We start from the raw sequence: 22,055 nt of genomic DNA, 5'->3' as shown, positions 1-22,055 counted from the left end.
AGAACTAGCATAGCTGACGGAAGTGTGTCTGTAAAACCACAGTGAGTCGTCTTTTGGTCACAAACAATGTCAAGACAGAAGCCCCAAGACCACACAATCAGCTACCACACACATATATACACACAAATTTCAGATCATATGACTGTTATGAAACCTGCAGAGCTGCAAATCTTATATTTCATCAGAAAAGTTTGGATTATGGCTCGTGAAGATGGAGGACGGGCGGGTTTAAGGTGTAGGTGCCAAGTAGCACCAAAGATAATATCGTTTTAGCGATTTAATTGTCTCTTTTCCAGATGTATGCCAACGTCTATCCGTAATCATCTGTATATATATATATATATATATATATATCACTCTGCATGTCCTCACGATTCTTATATATATATATATATATATATATATATATATATATATATATATATATATATATATATATATATATATATATATATATATATATATATATATATATACATACATACATCAGTAATAGAAAAGAACGAGAAGCAACAAGATTTGTAAAATTCAACAAACAGTTTATTTCCCTGAAAAAAAAGTGAAATATGTAAAAGGAACTTTACGGTATTGCAAATTAAAGCCTAAATATTTCTATAATTACTGAAACAAGTCATACAATTTGAAGTTCTGGATAAACTTTAATAGTAATCCGAAATAAATACATTGCTAGAAGTTTTGATGTGCCTGTTGTGGCTCGGGTTGTTCTGATGTGCGAACATTTTTTGTTGAATCACAATAAAACAGTCCAACACTACATCCTTATCTGTATTTCACAATAAATCCCAGTTAATGTCTTTCCAAGAGTATAATTTTAGATGATGAACACTCTGTATTTATCCAGTGCGAAAATAATTTGAATAAATAAATTCCAGCCAAAAATGAAATATAGACACAATAATGATTTCGCCTCAAGGTCTGCACGAATTATTAATTTCTACAGAAACAAGATTATGTAATCCTCTACTAGACTTCAGATCACAATTACAATTTCTGAAAAAAAACACCTATTAATAGAGAATTTAATTCTACAAAATTCCCCATTTTTACATGAGAGAATCTTAGTTACAAATAGAAAGTCTATTACTAAAACTATAGTGAACAACATATTAAACACAATGTCCTCGACTCAGGAAAAGATAATACTCCTAATAGATAACCCATACTCATAGAGAAAAAATGAGTTATGTATTAGTTGTTTATGGAAAATCAGCGATTCAGGTCGAGTAGAAAATTACTTGATTTTTGGGAAGGTCAAGTCTAAAATACAATTTTCCATAACATATATTGAAATAGAAAAAAACAACAACTAACTTTACATATATAACCATCCGTCTGCATGTCCTCATCTATACCAACCGTCTGCATACCCTCATGATAGATATACACATTGTTATGTATATTTAATTTAATTGTTTGTTAGTTAGTTATATTTTAATTTTTCTTTTATTACATGCTATTGTAATGTAACATTGCATGTTGGACTCGACCTTGTCCAAAACTGAGTTCATTTCTGCTTGACCCAATTTGACTTTTTTGTTTTATTCATTCTAAACTAACTAATATATAGTTAAATTGTTCTCTCTGTGTGTTGGCTTAATATCAGGATAATTATTAACAAAAGAAGTAAATATGTGCATTTGGGTTAAAAGTTTGGAATTTTCAAAGTGAATTATACATAATCCAGGTTATTGTTTTGCAAACATCAGGATCTTACTAAAAGGTTATTTTCCATTAGGTCTTGTGTTTTTTAAAATTATAGAAAATGCTAATTGTGACCTGATGTCATGTAGAGAACTATATATATATATATATATATATATATATATATATATATATATATATATATATATATATATATATATATATATATATATATATATATATATATATATATATATATATTGTAATTGTGAGGACATGGTTATTCATGCTTCAACATCTAGCACTTTCAAGTTGTATATTATATGTTGTGACCAGTAGTTTTGGACTGGAATCTTTTTTGCTTAAATTATTGAATTCAAGTGATTATTTTCTCTGGAAATACATAAGTGACCTGATAAGATTTTTGGATAAAGACATTCACTGGAGTCTATACTGAATTCAAACCTGAAATTATATTTCTTTGATCGAACTCAAGAGTGTTGCCATATCAACGCTCATAAGCTATAACAGACATGTCATTGCCTTCAGATTTTGGATTTCTTCTGGACTTTTACTGATTTTTATCCAGGACTTTAAATTACTAGGACATGTCTGCAATTCTTGGATAATTTTGGGTTTTGATTCGCAATATCGTAAGTTATTGTTTCTCATTTTCACTTTTGTTGTATATGGAAAAAATTATATTTGTTAAATTTTTCAAAGCTTGTTGTCTATCACTTATTTTTGTTACTTATTTTAAGAGCACAGACTCGTAGCAATATCTAACCTATATATATATATATATATATATATATATATATATATATATATATATATATATATATATATATATATATATATATATATATATGTATATATATATATCCTGCCGTCTGCATGATCCATCTATCTATCTAACCAAGTGTCTGCACTTCCTCATGATACGTCTGTATATCTAACCAGCTCTTTGCATGCCATCATCTGTTTACCGAACGATCCGTCCTCGTGTCCTTGTGATCCATGTATATATATATATATATATATATATATATATATATATATATATATATATATATATATATATATATGACCAACCGTATAACTGTCCTCATGATGGCTATATATCTAACCACCCTTCTGCATATCCTCATAATCCATTATATATATATATGTATATATAACCACCCGACTGCATGTCCTCATGACCCAGGTATCTGCTTTAAACATTTACAAATATACAGGGCCTATACAGGGCCGTCTTAACAACATTGTAGGCTCTGGGCAAAGCAATGCACTGGGGCCCCCTACCGGCCCTAACCACCCACAAGAATTCCGCTAGATGTCACTATTTTTTAAAATTGGGAAACGTGCTTCCCACTGCACTTGTAAAGCAAATTAAATTGCCAAAAGATCTTTCAATATTCATTAACAATATGGACAGCATGATGCCCATAGAAGCGTGAGGCCCTGGGCAACTGCCCAGTGTGCCCATGCCTTAAGACGGCACTGCATATATAGAAGAATACGTTAATAACATAACACAAATATAGAGAAGAGGTTAAAAATTTGTTTATGTTCTTCTAATTGGTAAATCAACACCCCTCTTATGTTTGAACAACAAAAATAATAAATCGATAAATATATGATCCTGTTGGTCTCATTATCTGTCTTTTTTTTTATTCTCAGCACTTTATAATGAAAACAAACAAAACCTCGACACGTGTAAGAATAACCAAACTGTCATGACACAGTTGTTTTCGATATCAAACTAACCTGACACTTAATAAATTCTGAGTCATCTAAATATTGTTAGCGTCAACGTGAATATGCAGGAATAAATAGCTCTGTCACGTGTAATTCACACAATGACTTTGTTCATTTATTGTGCGTATCACAACTTTGTAGTTTACCGTTGGATATGAGTTAGCTTATAAATCAAAATGTGTGGCCCCCTTTCATAATATAATACGTCACACCCGTCTCGGTCTGTTGCTGTAAATAAAACGTGCGATTTGTAAGTCGCCATGTAGCCATTACAATTTTTTACCATTTTACCATTTATATGCAAATAATATTCTGTTATTGCCATCTTGTATACAATCCAAAATATAGGAAGGATTCCATTTTGATATCTTCATTATTGTACTCGGATATGTTGTTTTCGTCATAATCGTCGTAGTCGTCATCATCATTTTTGTCATCTCTCCCGCTGCAGTCGTTATCGTCATCATCATCATCATCACCACCACCAGCAGAAGCAACAACAACATCTTTATTATTTATCTTTCGTCTTCTTTTTCTTCCTATATTTCTACGATCCTTGAATCAATGCCGGCAGAAAGATTACGAACTCATACAATAGTGTTGCATCGAACACTTCGAAAAGCACAATATAATAATAAATCCGAATTTCTTACTGTGTTCAGTGAGCCACAGTAAAAGGTTTGGCAGCTTGTCATCAGACCCACTCGAAAAAGAATATGTTTATTTGAAATAATGTTACAGCATCACAGTAGCCCAGTAATAAGAGGTTAAGACTCGTAATCCAAAGTCACGTGTTTGGTTGAAAAGGCACTTAGCTCCCATATCCTGGGCATGATATAGCTAATATTGTGTTTACAGTACAGTATGTATGTATGTATGTATGTATGTATGTGTGTGTGTGTGTGTGTGTGTGTGTGTATGTATGTCTGTATGAATGTATGTATGTCTTTATGAATGTCTGTATGTATGTCTGTCTGTGTGTGTATGTATGTAGGTATGTATGTGTGTGTGTGTGTGTCTGTATGAATGTATGTCTGTATGAATGTATGTATGTCTTTATGAATGTATGTATGTATGTCTGTCTGTGTGTGTATGTATGTATGTATGTATGTATATATATATATATATATATATATATATATATATATATATATATATATATATATATATATATATATATATATATATATATGTATGTATGTATGTATGTATGTGTGTGTGTGTGTGTGTGTGTGTGTGTGGTTAACATGTGTTTTGCAATAAATATTAGATATAATAGATCCCCGCTTCAGACTGGTCAAAAGTAAGTTTGTGTTTCTTCTTTTTTCTGAGCCATCATGTGCATATTGTACATAAATAAGACCTGAGAACAATTAACATAACCAAATATACTTGTGAAAAATGATCCTTGTTGCAACCAATGTCCTTTGGTATGGTTGTTGTTGTTGTGGGGTTTAACGCCATTTTTCAGCACACGATAGGCTATGTATGGCGGCCAGTATCAATGGTGGAGCAAGAACCCAGGAAAACACCGGGAAGAACCACCGACCCACGAGAAGCTCCTGGCAAGCTTTCTCACATACCCACATTGGTCGAATTCTAGACTTGAACCCACGCAGACAGAGGTGAGATGGCAGTGATCTGTAACGGAGAGCGCTTTAGACCACTCGGCCACTCGGGGCCCCCCTTTGGTATGGACCACTAAGTCTTATACATAAGTTTAATAAATCTTCGATGTGTGTTGCGGTAACATTAAGGAAAAAAAAAAAAGATTCCAAGCATCGATACTTAATATTGCATATAAGAACATTTGTTATTCCATTTGTAATAGCACCATATTTCCATATGATAGGTCACTGATATCCAGTATTTCCATGTGATAGGTCACTGATGTCCAATATTTCCATGTTATAGGTCAGTGATGTCCAATATTTACATTTGATAGGTCACTGATGTCCAATATTTCCATGTGATAGGTCAATGATGTCCAATATTTCCATGTGATAGGTCACTGATGTCCAATATTTCCATGTGATAGGTCAATGATGTCCAATATTTCCATGTGATAGGTCACTGATGTCTAATATTTCCATGTGATAGGTCAATGATGTCCAATATTTCTATGTGATAGGTCAATGATGTCCAATATTTCCATGTGATAGGTCACTGATGTCCAATATTTCCATGTGATAGGTCAATGATGTCCAATATTTCTATGTGATAGGTCAATGATGTCCAATATTTCCATGTGATAGGTCACTGATGTCCAATATTTCCATGTGATAGGTCAATGATGTCCAATATTTCCATGTGATAGGTCACTGATGTCCAATATTTCCATGTGATAGGTCAATGATGTCCAATATTTCTATGAGATAGGTCAATTATGTCCAATATTTCCATGTGATAGGTCACTGATGTCCAATATTTCCATGTGATAGGTCAATGATGTCCAATATTTCCATGCGATAGGTCAATGATGTCCAATATTTCTATGTGATAGGTCACTGATGTCCAATATTTCCATGTGATAGGTCACTGATGTCCAATATTTCCATGTGATAGGTCACTGATGTCCAACATCATTATTACTTTTGTTTGGTAGAACATCTTGCTCTTGCTTTATTTCTTTAAATACGTCTCGATACTTCGGAAAATTAGATCTCGATGTAATTACCCCACTTATAATTAGCTACGTGTTAAGGGTTGTACAGGGAAGTCGTTTAAACTATGTTATCGGAACATGTAACTAAACTCTGTGGAAAATACTCTGATTATACCAAACTATGGCATTTAAAAAAAAACCTATATCTGTGTTATATTGCTTTAGAATTGACTGATTAATTTACACTTGCTTGTAAGAGAGGAAAATTTGATCTGCAATGGAATAGTCACCAATGATGCTATTTAGCAGGGTCGGCAACCTATTTTACGTAGCATGCCACTTTTTCCGGATTAAATACAAAATAAACGAGCGCGTGGCACCAGTAAGAGAGTAGCACTGTTAAAATCAAGATTTTTGGCTGCTGTTCGCAATCCACACAAGACTTCTTGACGTGCCTCCTTATGGCACGCGTGCCGTAGGTTGCCGACCCCTGCTATATAGTATCGACATGAGCGTTTTTGCTGGTGTGCTCGGACTTTTGGACCCCATAACACGCGTTCTATTACTATAGCTATCAAATTCTCAACACTCCTCACAGTAAACGGTCAGATTTAAGTACCTGTCAAAGTTATATCAGAATTTGTCTGGCCATCATTACGGGAACCATATACCTGTTTGGTTTCTGGACTATTTGGCATTTTTATTGGCGGTGACTAATGAGATTCATAGACCATTCTTGACTGTCAACACCTAAGAGTACATAAGGGGAAGGGCCTCTACTACGTACGTAGAATTGTGATGAACTAATGAACAAATAGTTTTGTAAACAATAAACATGAGACATGTATAATTTGCCATCTATAGAACGACCGAATGTCGCAGCCATTATGAATAACGATTAACGCTTGTATGGCACAACTTTTCATTCTGAACAAGGGGTCTAATGAAACAAACTATTCATACAGAAATATTATACTTTCAATGCAGCGCTAGGAACTTGTAGTTGGATATATCATCTCGTGACGTCAAACTTGAACCAGATCCAGATATCAACATTCCTTACAAATAAAGACAAAGGTGATATATATATATATATATATATATATATATATATATATATATATATATATATATATATATATATATATATATATGAATTACTAATGTACTTATGAATTACGGCGACCACGTGTTTGTGGCCTTCCAAGATACACATCGAAATATTCACAGTTTTTGCTTTTTTATTCAGGGTAATAACCATGTCATGGGGGTAGTTGCCCAGGGGGTACATGACATGGGGAATGGATAATTAACCGGGGGGTGATTGACTGTGAGAAAATAGACGGGGTAATTGACGGGGCTTAAATGACCAGGGGTTAAATGACGGGGGAGGGGGGAATTGTCCTAGAATCATTCGGTCAATATCAGATACTTTTATTGACTTGACGCGATAAATTATAGATGCAGATCTTTTTTGTTGTTATGGTTTGGCAATATTTGAGAGTATCCCATATATTATATAATCCGTTTCAGATGATTTAACATATTTCTTGGACTTCATGGTAATTTTTGCGCGTTCCTGAAGGCAGTCATGTATATCCCACACATCTATGAAAATAAGTCGACTGTTGGCAATATCAAACTTTTCATTACTTTGGTTAATATTTCACTGTATACACCCAAGGAACGTCCTATACATATCGATGAAGGTATTGCCGATAGCATCTAGGCGGCCTTTGCATCGATGTAATTTTTGATCAATATCACTGACACACAAGCATGTCAGATTCCCTGGTTCTCAGTGAATTGTGGCATTTGGTTTTTCCCAAGGATGCTTCAAAACAATGTCCTGATTATCACCGTTGAACGCTTACAATTTTCTAGAATGATCTAACCTGGTTTGATCCACGTCCACGCGACGTCGGTTGGTTGAGCATGCATTTTGAGCGGAGTGTCGAAGTGACAATGTTAGTTCAAGTAGCGCATGCGGTGCTTTAACAACAATATGTCCACATCTGAGGGCATCAGTTTGAGTTTGCATGGGCAGTGTTTAATAAAACAGTGCTAGTTTTTCGCCCAGGTTAAAAAAAAAAATCATCAACTTCAAGTCGCTATGCAAGCCCGTTAGAATCCAAGTACAAAAGATGCCAAGGCATTACAACGTAAATGGGCCCAGGTTCTGCTCTTGAATCCAGGTTAATGATTCCGGCTTCCTACGTGCAGGGGATTAGGGTTCTGAATTAATCCCACACAAAGACACATCGGAAATCTTTGACACACTTTGTCACAGGGAGTAAATCAAAATATATTAATGGACGCATGAGAAGATTAGTTTCCATTAACGGCAAGGCCACCATCGATGACCTTGATCCCAAGTCTGCTCTTGTGGCTAAGAGGAAGGGCATTGACCTTTTCCCTTTTTCTTACCTCAAGAAACTCCGCCTTCAGGATCCTTTTACAGGGCCATCCCAGATGAATTTCTGATGGCCAATAACTCAGCTGTTTTTGTAGCCTCGAGATCTGCAGCCGCCAATGAAGTAGGAATGGCTGTGAGAAATGGAACGTTTCCACTCTCGTGTTTTTGTCGCAGCAATCCCGTGGCGTTGACGTTTGGCTGTTTCAAACTGTTGCGCCTGCGTCTGTGTCAACATCAGTGGGATTTTCCCTGATAACTTATTCCAGGAAAGTTTTAAACAAAGACCTGTGTGTTCACCGCAGCTGAGATCGGCTAAAATGTTATAGGTTCGATAGCCTACTATGAGTAAAAAAAATTCTAACAATTTTCCAAAATCGCGTCAATGACACTCATTCGATCGCTCTTGTCGGCGAGCATTTGTATCCATAGACGAGATAATTGCGTAACGAGGTCAAAATGCTGGAGAGAGAAAAGTAATAAATTTGGTACACCATAGTAAAGTCATACTACGATAACAGCGAAATCGTTTCAATATTCTAGTCTCAGTCCACGTATTTTTACAGTCATATCATCGAATTAACCAGATGGGTGTTTATATTTTCCATGCATTGAAATGCCACAAACACGTGCCGTGGCGAGCTAATACCTTGTTTGGTACTATTTTGGCATGAGAAATCTCTTTAAATGTCGCATTGGTATAAGTGATATTAAAAGTACGTTTGTGACCACTGACATACATGCGTAAGTTAGGATAACACAACTTTATCGTTGCTGGAAACTGTAGCATCATGCCAAATTGCATCAGTAGCTTAGTCCTTACGAGATGCGAGACTGTGTGTTTGGTCCCGAAAATAGTCTTACGAACGTCTCTGCAGAATCTAAATATGCGTGAGATTGGAATCATGCATGGAAACCAACATAATTCGTTAATCTATTTTCGTCGCGTTACAAACAGAAGGTTAAAATTGGGGTTAGAAAATATTAAATCTTCTATAGTATTTAGAACTGATGTTTGTAACCTGTCGTTTTATAAAGGGTACACGAGCTGCATAAGTTCGCTTGAGTCTTCGATGAACATCATTGATTGTCCAACGGATTTAGCATAATTGTCGCTGTACCTGATTAGTCATAATATCGTAGTGGCAAAGAAGACTTCAGTTTCCTATCCATGGGTGAAATAATGTGCGCTGTTGAACAATTCCGTGATGCCGTAAATGTCAAACACGAGATCCGAAACATATTTGAATCAAGCCATTGTTTAAACATTATGGTTTCGTCTAATACCTCTAGCTAGACGACCGTAATACATTTCTAATTACCAGATTTGCAATTTTCGAATCGGCTATACGTTACTGGCTGTCGAGAGTTGATTTCTACTTAACTGAACTGCCTGCGATCCCAGATGTTTCAACCAATCCACAGCGGCGCTTATGATGCTATCAGCAAATTGTATTGTAAGTTGCTTAGCAATTGATTCAGCGTGCGAGACCAGGCCAGCGAGAACTGGGGGCTCCAGTGACAAAATCTCCAAGGCTATGTTCGCACTATGTCGTGTAAACTGATTTCCTCGCGTAGACAACACGCATAGGTTCTCACACGTCCTCTTAAGGCAGTTATGTTAGAATAGGTCCATCTCTAATGTGCAGGTGCTCAGTCAAGATCTTCCCGTGTAGGTCCAACACGTATACGTGATTGTAAAAGGGTGACTAAAGTTTATGAACTGGGAATTGCTGCACGAAAGAAAAACAGGTGCAGCGGCAGTAATTAGATTACCTGGGGCCTCATTCGGGACAAACCCAAACAATATATAACTCTCAGAGGTTACTCTTACTGGTGCTTTACTTTCGTAACTGTCGTTAATTGCGTCATATGTTAGGTTAATTTGAATCTTTGAGGTAATCCTAACAATGTCTGGTACTATATTTTACGGCAAGATTCGTTTTTCTTTTGGATTCTCAGTGATGACTGTGCAATGTCAACATAGTACTGAAGAGATTCGATCGATATGGCAGAGATCAGTTTTGACCTAAACTGTTTCAAACGGTGCTTTCTTTAATGTATGCTTGGTGATTGTGGAGGACGAGTCATTGTCTCTTGATGGGCTGGCAATCGTTAAATGTCCTAGACACAGTTTCTCTTCTGATCCAATAATCTTAGTAGTTTTTTATGCGACATTCTTTTCTTGTTTCGCGGGTTCGATTGTAAGTTCGATCATCAACGCAAGGTTTGTTCAAAGCCCTCTGTGAGAACTGTTGTGCGGTCTATATCGACGTATGCATGCATCTGTCTTGTTCGCGGACATATATATAACCATGAAGAAATTTGAATTGTTCCTGGACAGCTTTGCGGCTAACTTTCCGCATACATGACTATGACATCGCTGGCAATAATCTCTGTTGTTGTCATATTACAATCACGTGATAGTTAACTTGATTTGTTTAAACCGGCCGATCCCAAGTTAACCTCTTTTGATCAGATGCAGTAACAGATTTTTCGGATATATCCAGGCCAATGATTAATGCTCGGACTGATTCTTGGAAATATGTCATCGTGTTTGCGTGGTTTTGGCTTTTCCTATGCATAAATGCATTTTCTTTTCGTGATTCCTTGCTAAATGTCAGTTGTTGCTTAACGCAATCGTGTTGTCATACTGTGTGCTATTCCGCATGTAAACTTATTCTGCAAATACAAATTGAGGTCCAACACGTCATGGCCGAGCCGCAATCTCGGGGAATTGTGTCCAATGTGGAGAAAGAAGTTCGCGGTTCATTTGTAGGCGGAGTCCCACGTACTCTTTGATGGGGTTCCTCGTACATTCATCCTTCAATTTCGACACTCTACCGTTTTTAATCGCCAAACAGTGGATGATCTTTCGGACGCCGTCTGGTGGCGAATTTGCCAGCCAGTGATGCCCCGCACATATTCGTATAAATGTCTTGCGTGATATTATGTATATGTAATGAATCTGTGTCCGAGTTCACCATTTTAATATCGTGCAGTACCGAATGTTGATCGCAGCATAACAAAACAACATAAGCAGACTAGACAAGTTCAACACAGGCACGCCAACATATATTACCTTTGCCACCTTCAGTTTAGCATTTTCTTGCTATCTACTTAAAAAAGTCCGCCATCAAAGATATTGCGTGACTCGAACTCCAGGCACACAAAACGCCTGCTGAGTTTATTTTGTCCGCTGTCCCGGACAAGAACCAACATATTTACTTCTGCGCATTTTCCAACCTTTTGCCAAATACGGTGTTGTTCATAAGTTTTAAAATCATTTTCACATTAAGTTGTGGTTACTGTTCTAAGATCCGTGTTGATGTAGATTTATGGGGCCATCCAATCAAGCTGATGAAATCCGAGTATCCGGTGGACTAGCGAAACATGAAGTGATGACCATGGATACATCTGTTATATAAGCACATTTACAACATAGTTTCGAATAGTTCTAAAGTATGGCACCAGTCCGTGTATTTTCTACTAGAATCGTCTATTATCCCGCACTAATGTGGCGACAATCACTCCATAGACACAGAGAGCGCTTTTAAGTCCAGGTGTTGTGCAGTTCGTGTAGATAACCCAGGTGAACTTCAAAGACGTATATATGGTCGCTGTTGCTCTCATACCCTCATATGCATTTTCCAACATCAATATGATTGGCACCACTCATTCAAATCCACCAATAGGCATGGGATGGATTATTGATCACTCATAAAGTGTTAGTTTATATATACATCATGTATTATTTGGTAGAGCGTGGTAGTACCCGTTCAAAAGCTGAGTTTTGGATCTAGCATAGCGGTGAAAAGACATCGATATACCGCCATGTATTTCTTTTGCAACAAACATATGTTGATCGATGTTGGTGAGAAATTCCAACTCGACCTTGCTGTAATACACCAACGCGTCCCAAGCATTCATAGGGACGAGATGTATTGTGCGAACTAAACTTTTCCTGTACAATATCATGCAATGATTTGGGAGGCTGCTTGTCATAAGCTTCACTGAGTGTGCGCCGTTATTATTCAAATTAAATCTGAAACTCAAATAATTTATCATGGAACTCCGAAAACATATTTCAAAATTATACATATTTGGAGCCTCTTAAAATTTTTGTATGTCGCATTTAGGCGAAATGATAATTTAATCTTTCCTTTGACATTACAAACACGCCATTGCTCGGGCAATGTGAATCCGGCATTAGCTACGCCAATGAATCCTCTGAAATACTATCGATCGGTGAACGTTCGCAATTATTATTGACACCGCGGTAATTCTCTAATATTCTCACGAAAAAGGAAACAGTTTCCGCTTTGTGCCCCCTGGTCATATCTGAAATCAACCGTACTTCATCAGATTCGACTGTCATATTTTGTGCACAACCAACCTGAGCTAGAATATTCCTCAATTATAAAGAAACATATCGACCTGCATTGCCTTGGTAAAATGTATGACTCGCTAATCGTTTAGGAGACTAAAATGAAATAAATGTAAAAGAAGCAAAATTGAATAAAAAATTTAACAACGGTGTCGAGAAAGAATGTGATAGACCTCTTCAAAGTTAGCCAATATTTAAAAAAACGTAATCAATTCCAGTAGCTTCAACAGTTTATTGATCTGACTGGGTGCTTCATGGGAAATTCTCTTATGTGGTTAGGTTGTATCTGTGTGATACAATTCCAACAATAGTGTTCGGTTTGTCCAGTACGGGAGCGTTGGAGCAAACAGTGATCTTGATAAGTAATCGTATGTACGTGTATACATGCATGTCGCGTCGGCGGAGTGTATGTCGTTATCTCAGAGGTGAGGAGAAAAAACGGTGGTATTATAAACGGTTTATGGATTAGGAACTGTGACTGGTCAGCACGGTCTCACAATGCTGCTACTTAAGTACAGTGATACAGCTGATATTAACGGGTGTTGCTGTCAGTACATCTATTCATTTTAACACATCAGTGGCGGTTAAACTTTGAGCATAATGCCAACTGAGTACGAAAGCAATTACTATAGAATGTTTTTTATTTTATTTTTTTACATTTAATTTGATTTAAAGACAAGTTTATTATGCCTGTTTTTACTCCAAAATGACATACATTATTTTCAGTGACCTTGATAGCCATAGTGTTCAATCTGTGAGAGAGTTTTAAATAGAAACGGATGAGAAATGGATTCCAAAACATTTATAACAAATCAATCGGATTGTATCAGTATTTTGAATTTGATGAAAACAATGACCTTCATTTCTGCCAAACAATTTTATTTGGGCTGTGCGAATTGTGTTTATCAGGGCAATTTCTGAGGCGTACAATGCGTGTTTATTAGAGCTACGTCTCAAGCGTACATCATGAGTTCATTGGGGTTAATTCTGAAGCGTACAACATGAGTTCATTGGGGTTGACTCTGAAGCGTACATCATGCGTTCATTGGGGTTAATTCTGAAGTGCACAAAATGAACTTATTAGAGCTGAATTGTACAACACGAGTTTTTGATGAGTATGTGTTAGGGTCGGTAAAAGAGAATGACATTTATTGAAAACATTTCCAGACAACATTTGTTAAATATTTGTTGTAAAGTTTTCCATCACTTTTTATGAGCATACAAAGATAATGTTGTACCTTTAAATAAAAGGTTAGTTTAATTGTCATTAAAAAAAAACGGATAAGGCTACTGACCAGTTATATTTTGACAACATAATACATTGTTAATATTTCTCTATTAGTATAGATCAAACACTCAATCACAATTAATTGTACACATGTTTACTTCAATTTGAATTAAAAATACAGTCTTGATTCTGACCTTAGAAACTTCTAGAAATAAAAGTTCCTTTTAAATTTACAGTATTTCCAGAAGAAGATAATCACGACCTAAGTCTTGTAGAGGGGATATAAACTTGTTTGCAATAGGATTACACTGGTCTACAATATTTCAGAAGCCGTCTCTATGGATTTTTATGTGATGAATTCAGATATGACAAAACAACTAATTGACTACTGTTTTCAAGATATTTAAGTTTTAGGATCTTATATATATATATATATATATATATATATATATATATATATATATATATATATATATATATATATATATATATATATTGTGCAGATAGTAGATTTATCATAAATTGTAAACCTAGGTCTTTCGTGTGTTTATAGTTGCTTTATATTTTTATCTAACACTTTAAAAAACAGCAACAAGGTTATAGAAATAAAATTTATTATGAAACAAAAGACAAAAGCTATTATGCATATATAAGTACATAGTTTAGTCTTTATTCAGTGTCTACTAGGCGCAAGGAGGCTTGTCTTTTGCATGCAATAAGCTTAGCATCTCTCGTAACACTCTAGCAATAGTCTGCAAACATTAATGCGTTCCATTTGCCCTGATAACGTTTCTCCATTGTTGCAATATCCTGTTGAAACCGCTTACCGTGCTCATCGCTCGCTGCTCAGCAATTTGGAAGAAAATAAAATCTAGATGGGAGTACGAAAATGTATCTTTAGTGACATGTTGAATCCAAGGCTTATGTATGCCTTGAGGAGGATTTCCACCTACTCTCTGTAGTTGCCTGCAGTGTTGTTTCCGATAAAATTTGTTGCCACTAACTGGTAGGCTTTCCATTCCGTCTTTTCCTTGCCACGCAGTGCACGGTCAAATTCATCATCTCGAAGAAGTTCACGAATCTGAAGACCAACAAAGACACCTTTCTTTATCAGAAATTTTCCAAGGTACTTAAAAGCTGCTTATGCTTTGTCCATGACCTTGACAAAGTTCTTCCTCAGCCCCAGCTTGATGTGCAACTGTGGTAACAAAATCTTCCTTTGATTCAGCAAGTGGTGGATGTTGAAAACGTTTCCTCCCAGGCTCCAATGACTGTCTGAGGGTGAAATCTCTTTTGATGTAGTGGGAATCTCTCGCACGACTATCCTATTTACAGATAAAACAGCAGTACTTTGTGTATCCAGTCTGCAGACCAAGCAAGAGAGGAAGAACCTTCAAATCGCCACAAAGCTGCCGCTGATGTTGGTCATAGTTATGCACCTAAAAGGTTATTTCATGTTTTCTTAGGATTCCTAGAAATGGACTGTATGACCAATTGGAATTGATGGCCAAACTTTGCTATTATGTATCAAAACAGATTTTAGACTCGTCTCTGATGAATCAATGAACAGTCTCCCCTCATCTGAATCAGGAACAAATTCGAAGGCTGCCATCACACCATCGATGCTGTTGCAGGCTACAAGATTACTTTCCATGAAGAAGAATGGGACAAAATCCTTTCGACGGTCACGGAAGATGGAAACCCTAACATCACCTGCCAGGAGATTCCACTGCTGTAGTCTAGAGCCCAACAGCGCTGTCTTACTCTTGGATAATTCCAAATCCCTGTCAAGGTCATTCAGTTCACCTTTTGTTTTGAGGTTTGGTTCAGAGAATACGGATGGGAGAAAATATGGGTCATGTGACCTTGATGGTCCAGAACTAAAAGTTTCGTCCTCTTCCTGGTCCTCATCTGACGCAAGCGAGAATGATTCGGGTGCATCAGGAACTGTTAGACCTTCTCCGTGGGGTACTGGGCATATAGCTGATGGAATGTTTGGAGAATGCACAGTACACGTTTTCTTCTTTGATACACCTTTCCTAACTGGATGTACCGTGCAGAAGTAACAATTGCTGATATGATCTGTTGGCTCTCTCCAAATCATTGGCACTGCAAAATGCATAGATTTCCTTTTCCTGTTCAACCAATGGCGAATATTTGTTGCAAAAGTGTTGCACCATATGTGTGGTGCCTACCTCTTGTCCTGATCTCCAATTTTGAAGCCGAAATAAAGGTAATAGGCTTTCTTAACCATACATAGTGGTTATACTACGCTTTTGTGATGCAAAAGTCACTTCACCACAAACAAAACAGAAGTTATCTGCATTGTTCACACAAGTATGAGGCATGTCTGTTCACTTTGGCCAAACAGAACAGTGTCCCTTTGCAAAATCAAACACTGACAAATAAGAGAGCACGACACTGTATGATTTTTAGAACTGATATGGCCAATATGGTCAGCCGAGTGATGTAAGCTTAGTTATGATTGCATCATCCATGACTTCTAGGAATAACATAATGCAATTCATATCATCTATGACGCAATACCAGCTTCCGATTACATCATTCAGTATGTTCTCAGATGCAGAGAATTTTGTCAGTTTTGGAAAATTATTAGATATAATGTCAGATTTTCAGCTAAGTAAAAATAGAACCCTTGTGGGTATAAGCTACAAAGTCTTCGTAAGGTTCTTATTTCGAAATTATTTCAAACATAATAAACTATGTTTTCATGATTCCCGAACTGAAAGGAACTCAGTAAAAATCATTTTGGTTATCTTAAATCAATCGTAAGAAATTATGAGATTTGACTAGCGTTTTTTCAAACTGAAAATGGAGTTCAACTGACCTCGTGTCTGGTCGGGACAAAACAACGTTTCTCGCTGATGGTTAGGAAGCTGAACTGTATTCTAATATTAAAACGTACTCTATTCCGACCTCAAATTATATCCTACCAGTAACAACATCGGCTCATGAAAAACTAAATGTAAACGAAAGCAAAAAAATATATATGATTTTCATAAAATAATGCTTCGATGCAAGAAGCAAACTTCCAAGGAAGCTTCCAGATTCTTAGAGGATACGTTTTCCTTCCTATCGAATAGGCTGAATTAATTTTTTTATTTTTAAAAACATAACCAAAAATACAAATATTACAACGCCTTCGTACATCCTACCGCAATCACCAGAAATTATGTCTTGCTTCCCGCAAGGGGTCTCTCTACCTAGCCAATCAAAATACCTGCGTGAGCGTGGCTTGAAATCCATTGCTTTTCCCTAATTCTAAGAAACCTTAAGACAACAGTCTTTTTCAACATAGAAGTTCTTAAACGCATGAATAATGCCAATAACCACTCTAATCACCTAATGACCACATATCACTGAATTTCAATTTCACACTTACATGGCTTTCTTGCTTCACCTTTGAATGATTAACTAGTAAACCCCTTCCTTGCCATATATTAGAACCTCACGCCATGCAATAAAAAGCACGACCAAGAAATATAATACAAATAATTATTCCTATCTCAAGTTCTATATGGAGCGTCGATTTTATAAAACTAACCCATACTATCGTAAAGTCTCGTGAATTCTGTACATTATGACGTTTGTTCTAGAAATTGGTAATTAATCGGGCTAATGAGTCTCTTACCAGCACACCGACACGCATAATGGAAAAATAATCGAGAAAATTAGAAATAACACGATTCATAGGTTCATATATATGTGTGTGTGTGTGTGTGTGTGTGTGTGTGTGTGTGAAACGTTGCTGAATTTTTTGATTACAACTTTCTTTAGGGCAATTGCAATAATTGTTTTTGTGTCTGATGGGAAGAGAGTTTTATCAAACTGGTTGACAACCAAGGATTTCCAAAAATTGCTTCTACCACTGATTTTTATATTGGAGTGAACAAATACCAGTAAGAAAGTTTATATAAGTTTCAGCTTCTATTAAAAAAACATATATATATATATATATATATATATATATATATATATATATATATATATATATATATATATATATATATATATATATATATATATATATATATATATATATATATCCGTAGTGGTTGTATATTAATTGAAAGTGTTCATTTTTGTTTTCAAAATAAATTCCAGCTTTATCATTTGCATATTGATGCGTCAGTTACAGGCGAATAAAGTGCCACAGAGAAATTACAATGATCTGGAGTAGAGTAAATGAACACATTTAGACATTTCTTTTTTTACGGATGGAGAAGTGCCATCGTTATGATGTAACGTAAGGAATATTGTTTCTCAAAAGCTTTAACCAAGTTGTTCTGTTGTTGTTCAGTCCACAAGTGGCTGATATCCATCTTGACTATGCCTCGCATTGTAAACAACTGGTAATGTACCATCTAAACACCTGGGTGAACACATTTTCAAATACAGACAATGATGTCTGACAGGTGTCCGTTGTATAATGGGCGCATGTCTGTACAATTAGCCGGTTGTATGTAATAATGACATAATTAGGGAATTTGCTTGAAAGATGCGAACATGGTGAAAAGGAAAATCGGAAATGACATCTGTCTGGTATAAAGGGTACAGGTGTTTTGTCTGCAGTGGGAATAAGACATTTTTTTTACGAAATAACTTGAACACGGTTTATGGAATGAATAATTTGTCTTGTGTCTCAATAATTTACGGCTGTCCAAAGGTGCTATGACAACGGAATAAATATACGGCTGGTTTTGACCCCGGATTCCCTTCAGGTAATTATTTTAGATACAGGAGAAGATATTGTGTAATAAATGACTCTAATAACAAAATCGTGACTCATGCAAGTAGACGAAGCATTATTACCAAGTATTTTGTAAAAGTCTACTATGATGCACTAGGTTTTTTCTTGAGTAAGAGAGCATTAGGTTCTGGGGAAACTATTTAAACTTTGTTACGCAGATGTTTGAGTTATTTGGCGTTGTATGCATGTTACTGCCTCCTCCGAAAAAAGGAAAGAGTAACTGTATCAGGTATAACTCTGTCGACATCCATGTCCTTATTTCCAGTCTTTCTTTCGGCTAATTATAAAAATCAGGTCGCGGGGAACCGGTCTGTTGTCAATGACACGTGCAGAATACCGGCTGTACAAAGGGCAGTTTTAGAGCATGCAAAGAAATAGGACCAATGCAGTAAGATTAATACCACGACTCGAAAGGAAAAGACTGTATTAACCACAATTGGGGATTGGAAGAAGTTCAAGACAAATCCTCTGTTGTCTAATACATTTTGTCGTGTAAAAGAAATACAGCAATTGTTGATTTATGAGAAAAAGTAACAAATACCTGACAATTCTCTGTGACCCAACCGGAAACTTCTGCCGGAGCTCTGCTTCGTAATTACTACCGTCACTTCAGACATGTATTTATCGAACAGTAAAATAGTTGTGAACCAAATTAAGACCGAATGTTGGGCCATGTTAATATAAAAACAAATTAATAAAACTTTAAATGTGGATTTAAAAATAAACAAACTAGAATGATATGATTTCATAGTGTTCTGACCAAAATTGCCAGCAGTAAGGATGCCAATATATGAATAACAACAAATATTATGCGAATAAGGTCTGCGAGAAATGTCAGACATCCTCGGATGATGCCACATTCTGAAAAATGCTATAATTTCTTGATATAAACTATTTAGAACGTCCATCGAAAATGGAAAACATCAATACCGGTATCTAAATTGAGAAAATGTTGCAACGTATAGTCACAGTTTCACCAATATGAAGCCAAGAAGTCAAATGAAGAAAACAAGGACAGAAGACCGCGTGACAAAACATATACAAATAAAAATGTTTGGGCATAACATACATTCTCTCAGAAATTGCCATTGAAAGATTATTAGTAAGCGACGACTCTCCTTCAAAGCGTTGGTACCACAAGAAACGAAAATAACTTACACGTTTAACATTAAATCTAAAGTTTCCTTTATTCAGTACAGTTTATACTCCCTCATAAGTCGGGTCCAACAGCAAACAACATAGACTTAGATCTAACGTCGCATAATGCATCGGCAGATCAAGATCGAGCTGATTTGTTCTACTGATAAACTATTACCAAACTGAATAGATCAAGGTCAGCCGGCGCATTATTCGACGGCAAATCTGAATCTTTACAGCTTGCAGTTTAATCCAATTTATGAGCAAGCAATACTATACCTACCCCTCTCGTATCTGGCAGAATACAATTCTAAAATCAAAAATAAAAATTCCTTAGATCCACAGGCTTTTGGACTTTATGCAAGAATTTTACTCTCTCCTCCAAAACTGTTTATAAGAGTTACTTTAGCATGATTGATGTTTTCTGATTGTTGAACGTGTATAGAAATATATTTTAGGAAGAAACGTTATTGACATGCTTACAGACATATTCTCTTTTTAAATTACAAATGACACATGTTCGTAAATGTTTAAACATTTGTTCTGATAAAAGAAAGCATTATGATCCTAATATTGCAAATATGAATCAAGTACAATTCCTTCAAAACCGAGAAGACTCGGTTGTTAACGTGCCAGACTCAAATGGCACAGGTTCGAATCCTACCATGTTATCAGCCCGGATTGGATCGGGTGTGTTCCTGGGTAAGACACTTTACTCCATTTGGATCGGCACTAACTGATCTGTGTTCCTATGTCTAAAGACACCAAACCAAATCGTAGGTAATAGTGAATAAATTGAATAATATGCATTTAAAACTCAAATACCTCCACTTTAGAGCCTACTGTATATGTCTCATCAATATTATTAACGGCAACTATCATGAAATTAAACGCTCCTTGGTGTACATAGCAAAGACTGAAAAATTCCCCTCCTCTTTCCCCCACCTCCGTCCCCATCAGCACCACTACTTTAAAAGATGTCATTGAAAGAGAAAAATGATGACCAGTTCGAATAAGAGGGAGGTATGCGTATATTATATTATATTAATAGCATGTATGTATGTATGAATGTATGACTATAGGGTGCTAATCCAACTGCTTATATATATATATATATATATATATATATATATATATATATATATATATATATATATATATATATATATATATATATATATATATATATATATATATATATATATATATATATATATATATATATATAAGCAGTTAGATTAGCACCCTATAGTCACATTTGAAACAAAATTTTATTTCAAAAGCTAAATAACATATTTTTTTCTTCGATAAGAACTAGACATTGTTTATTAATTTTTATATACTACTTACACATAAATGGATTTTATTTTTCTTAATATGTCAGATTGCAGTCGAAACGATTTTGAGAAAGAGATTTCTATTAACATTTGAAAGCATTTTTTTGGTAAACAGTGATACAGTAGAAATAACTTACCCATGCGTCCAATGCAGACAATGAGATGCGAAAGTATAACTAATCCTTCTGGTGAATAAAAGTTTCACTAAGTCTTAAACCTCGTTTGACCAGTAATCATGGTGCAAACAATTCAAGTGAATGCAAGTCTGTGATGTTGGTGGGACTCTACGGCAGAAAACACGGTAATTGAGCCACGATGACATCTGGACACTAGACCTATTACAATGCGTTTATATATTGCAGTAAATTTTACTTCCCGTCAGATGACAGTGGGTCAAACTCTTGTGACTTAACATAAACTGCGAAGATGTATAGCAAGCTTTTGATATAATGTTGTGCCCCACCTACATATACATATAGTCTTTTTTATGATAATACAAGTTTAGCAATTGCATTTGTATATTTCAAACAATAGACACTCTGAAGAAAAAGTTTTGTTCCGAAATTCGTACTAGTTACATATAATAGTGCTTGACTATTGTTATTATGTCTGATTGAACTAATTGAAAATGTATTCGAACAGTAAGTTATGATATTGGAATGAATACAGAACCTTTCTCTCATTCCATTCTGTCTCTGTGTCTGTTTCTCTCTCGGTCTATACATACATACATACATACATACATACATAC

General features: G+C 35.7%; 1 protein-coding gene across 1 annotated transcript in view; it reads right to left on the bottom strand.

Annotated features, from left to right (window-relative positions):
• LOC149800590 (uncharacterized) overlaps positions 1-21,637 on the bottom strand; it is a 50,821-nt gene extending 29,184 nt beyond the window's left edge. Inside the window, exon 1 of the mRNA XM_089954550.1 lies at positions 21,442-21,637. The gene's annotated coding sequence lies outside the window, so the exon portion shown is untranslated. The remainder of the gene's footprint in view (positions 1-21,441) is intronic.
• Between the last annotated feature and the right edge of the window lie 418 nt (positions 21,638-22,055).

The sequence above is a fragment of the Sinohyriopsis cumingii genome, chromosome 4 (genome assembly GCF_028554795.1).
Source record: "Sinohyriopsis cumingii isolate HCF-2022 chromosome 4, ASM2855479v2, whole genome shotgun sequence".
NCBI lineage: Eukaryota > Metazoa > Mollusca > Bivalvia > Unionida > Unionidae > Sinohyriopsis > Sinohyriopsis cumingii.
Note: the sequence above shows the minus strand (reverse complement) of the source record. Positions and strands in the feature narration are given on the sequence as shown.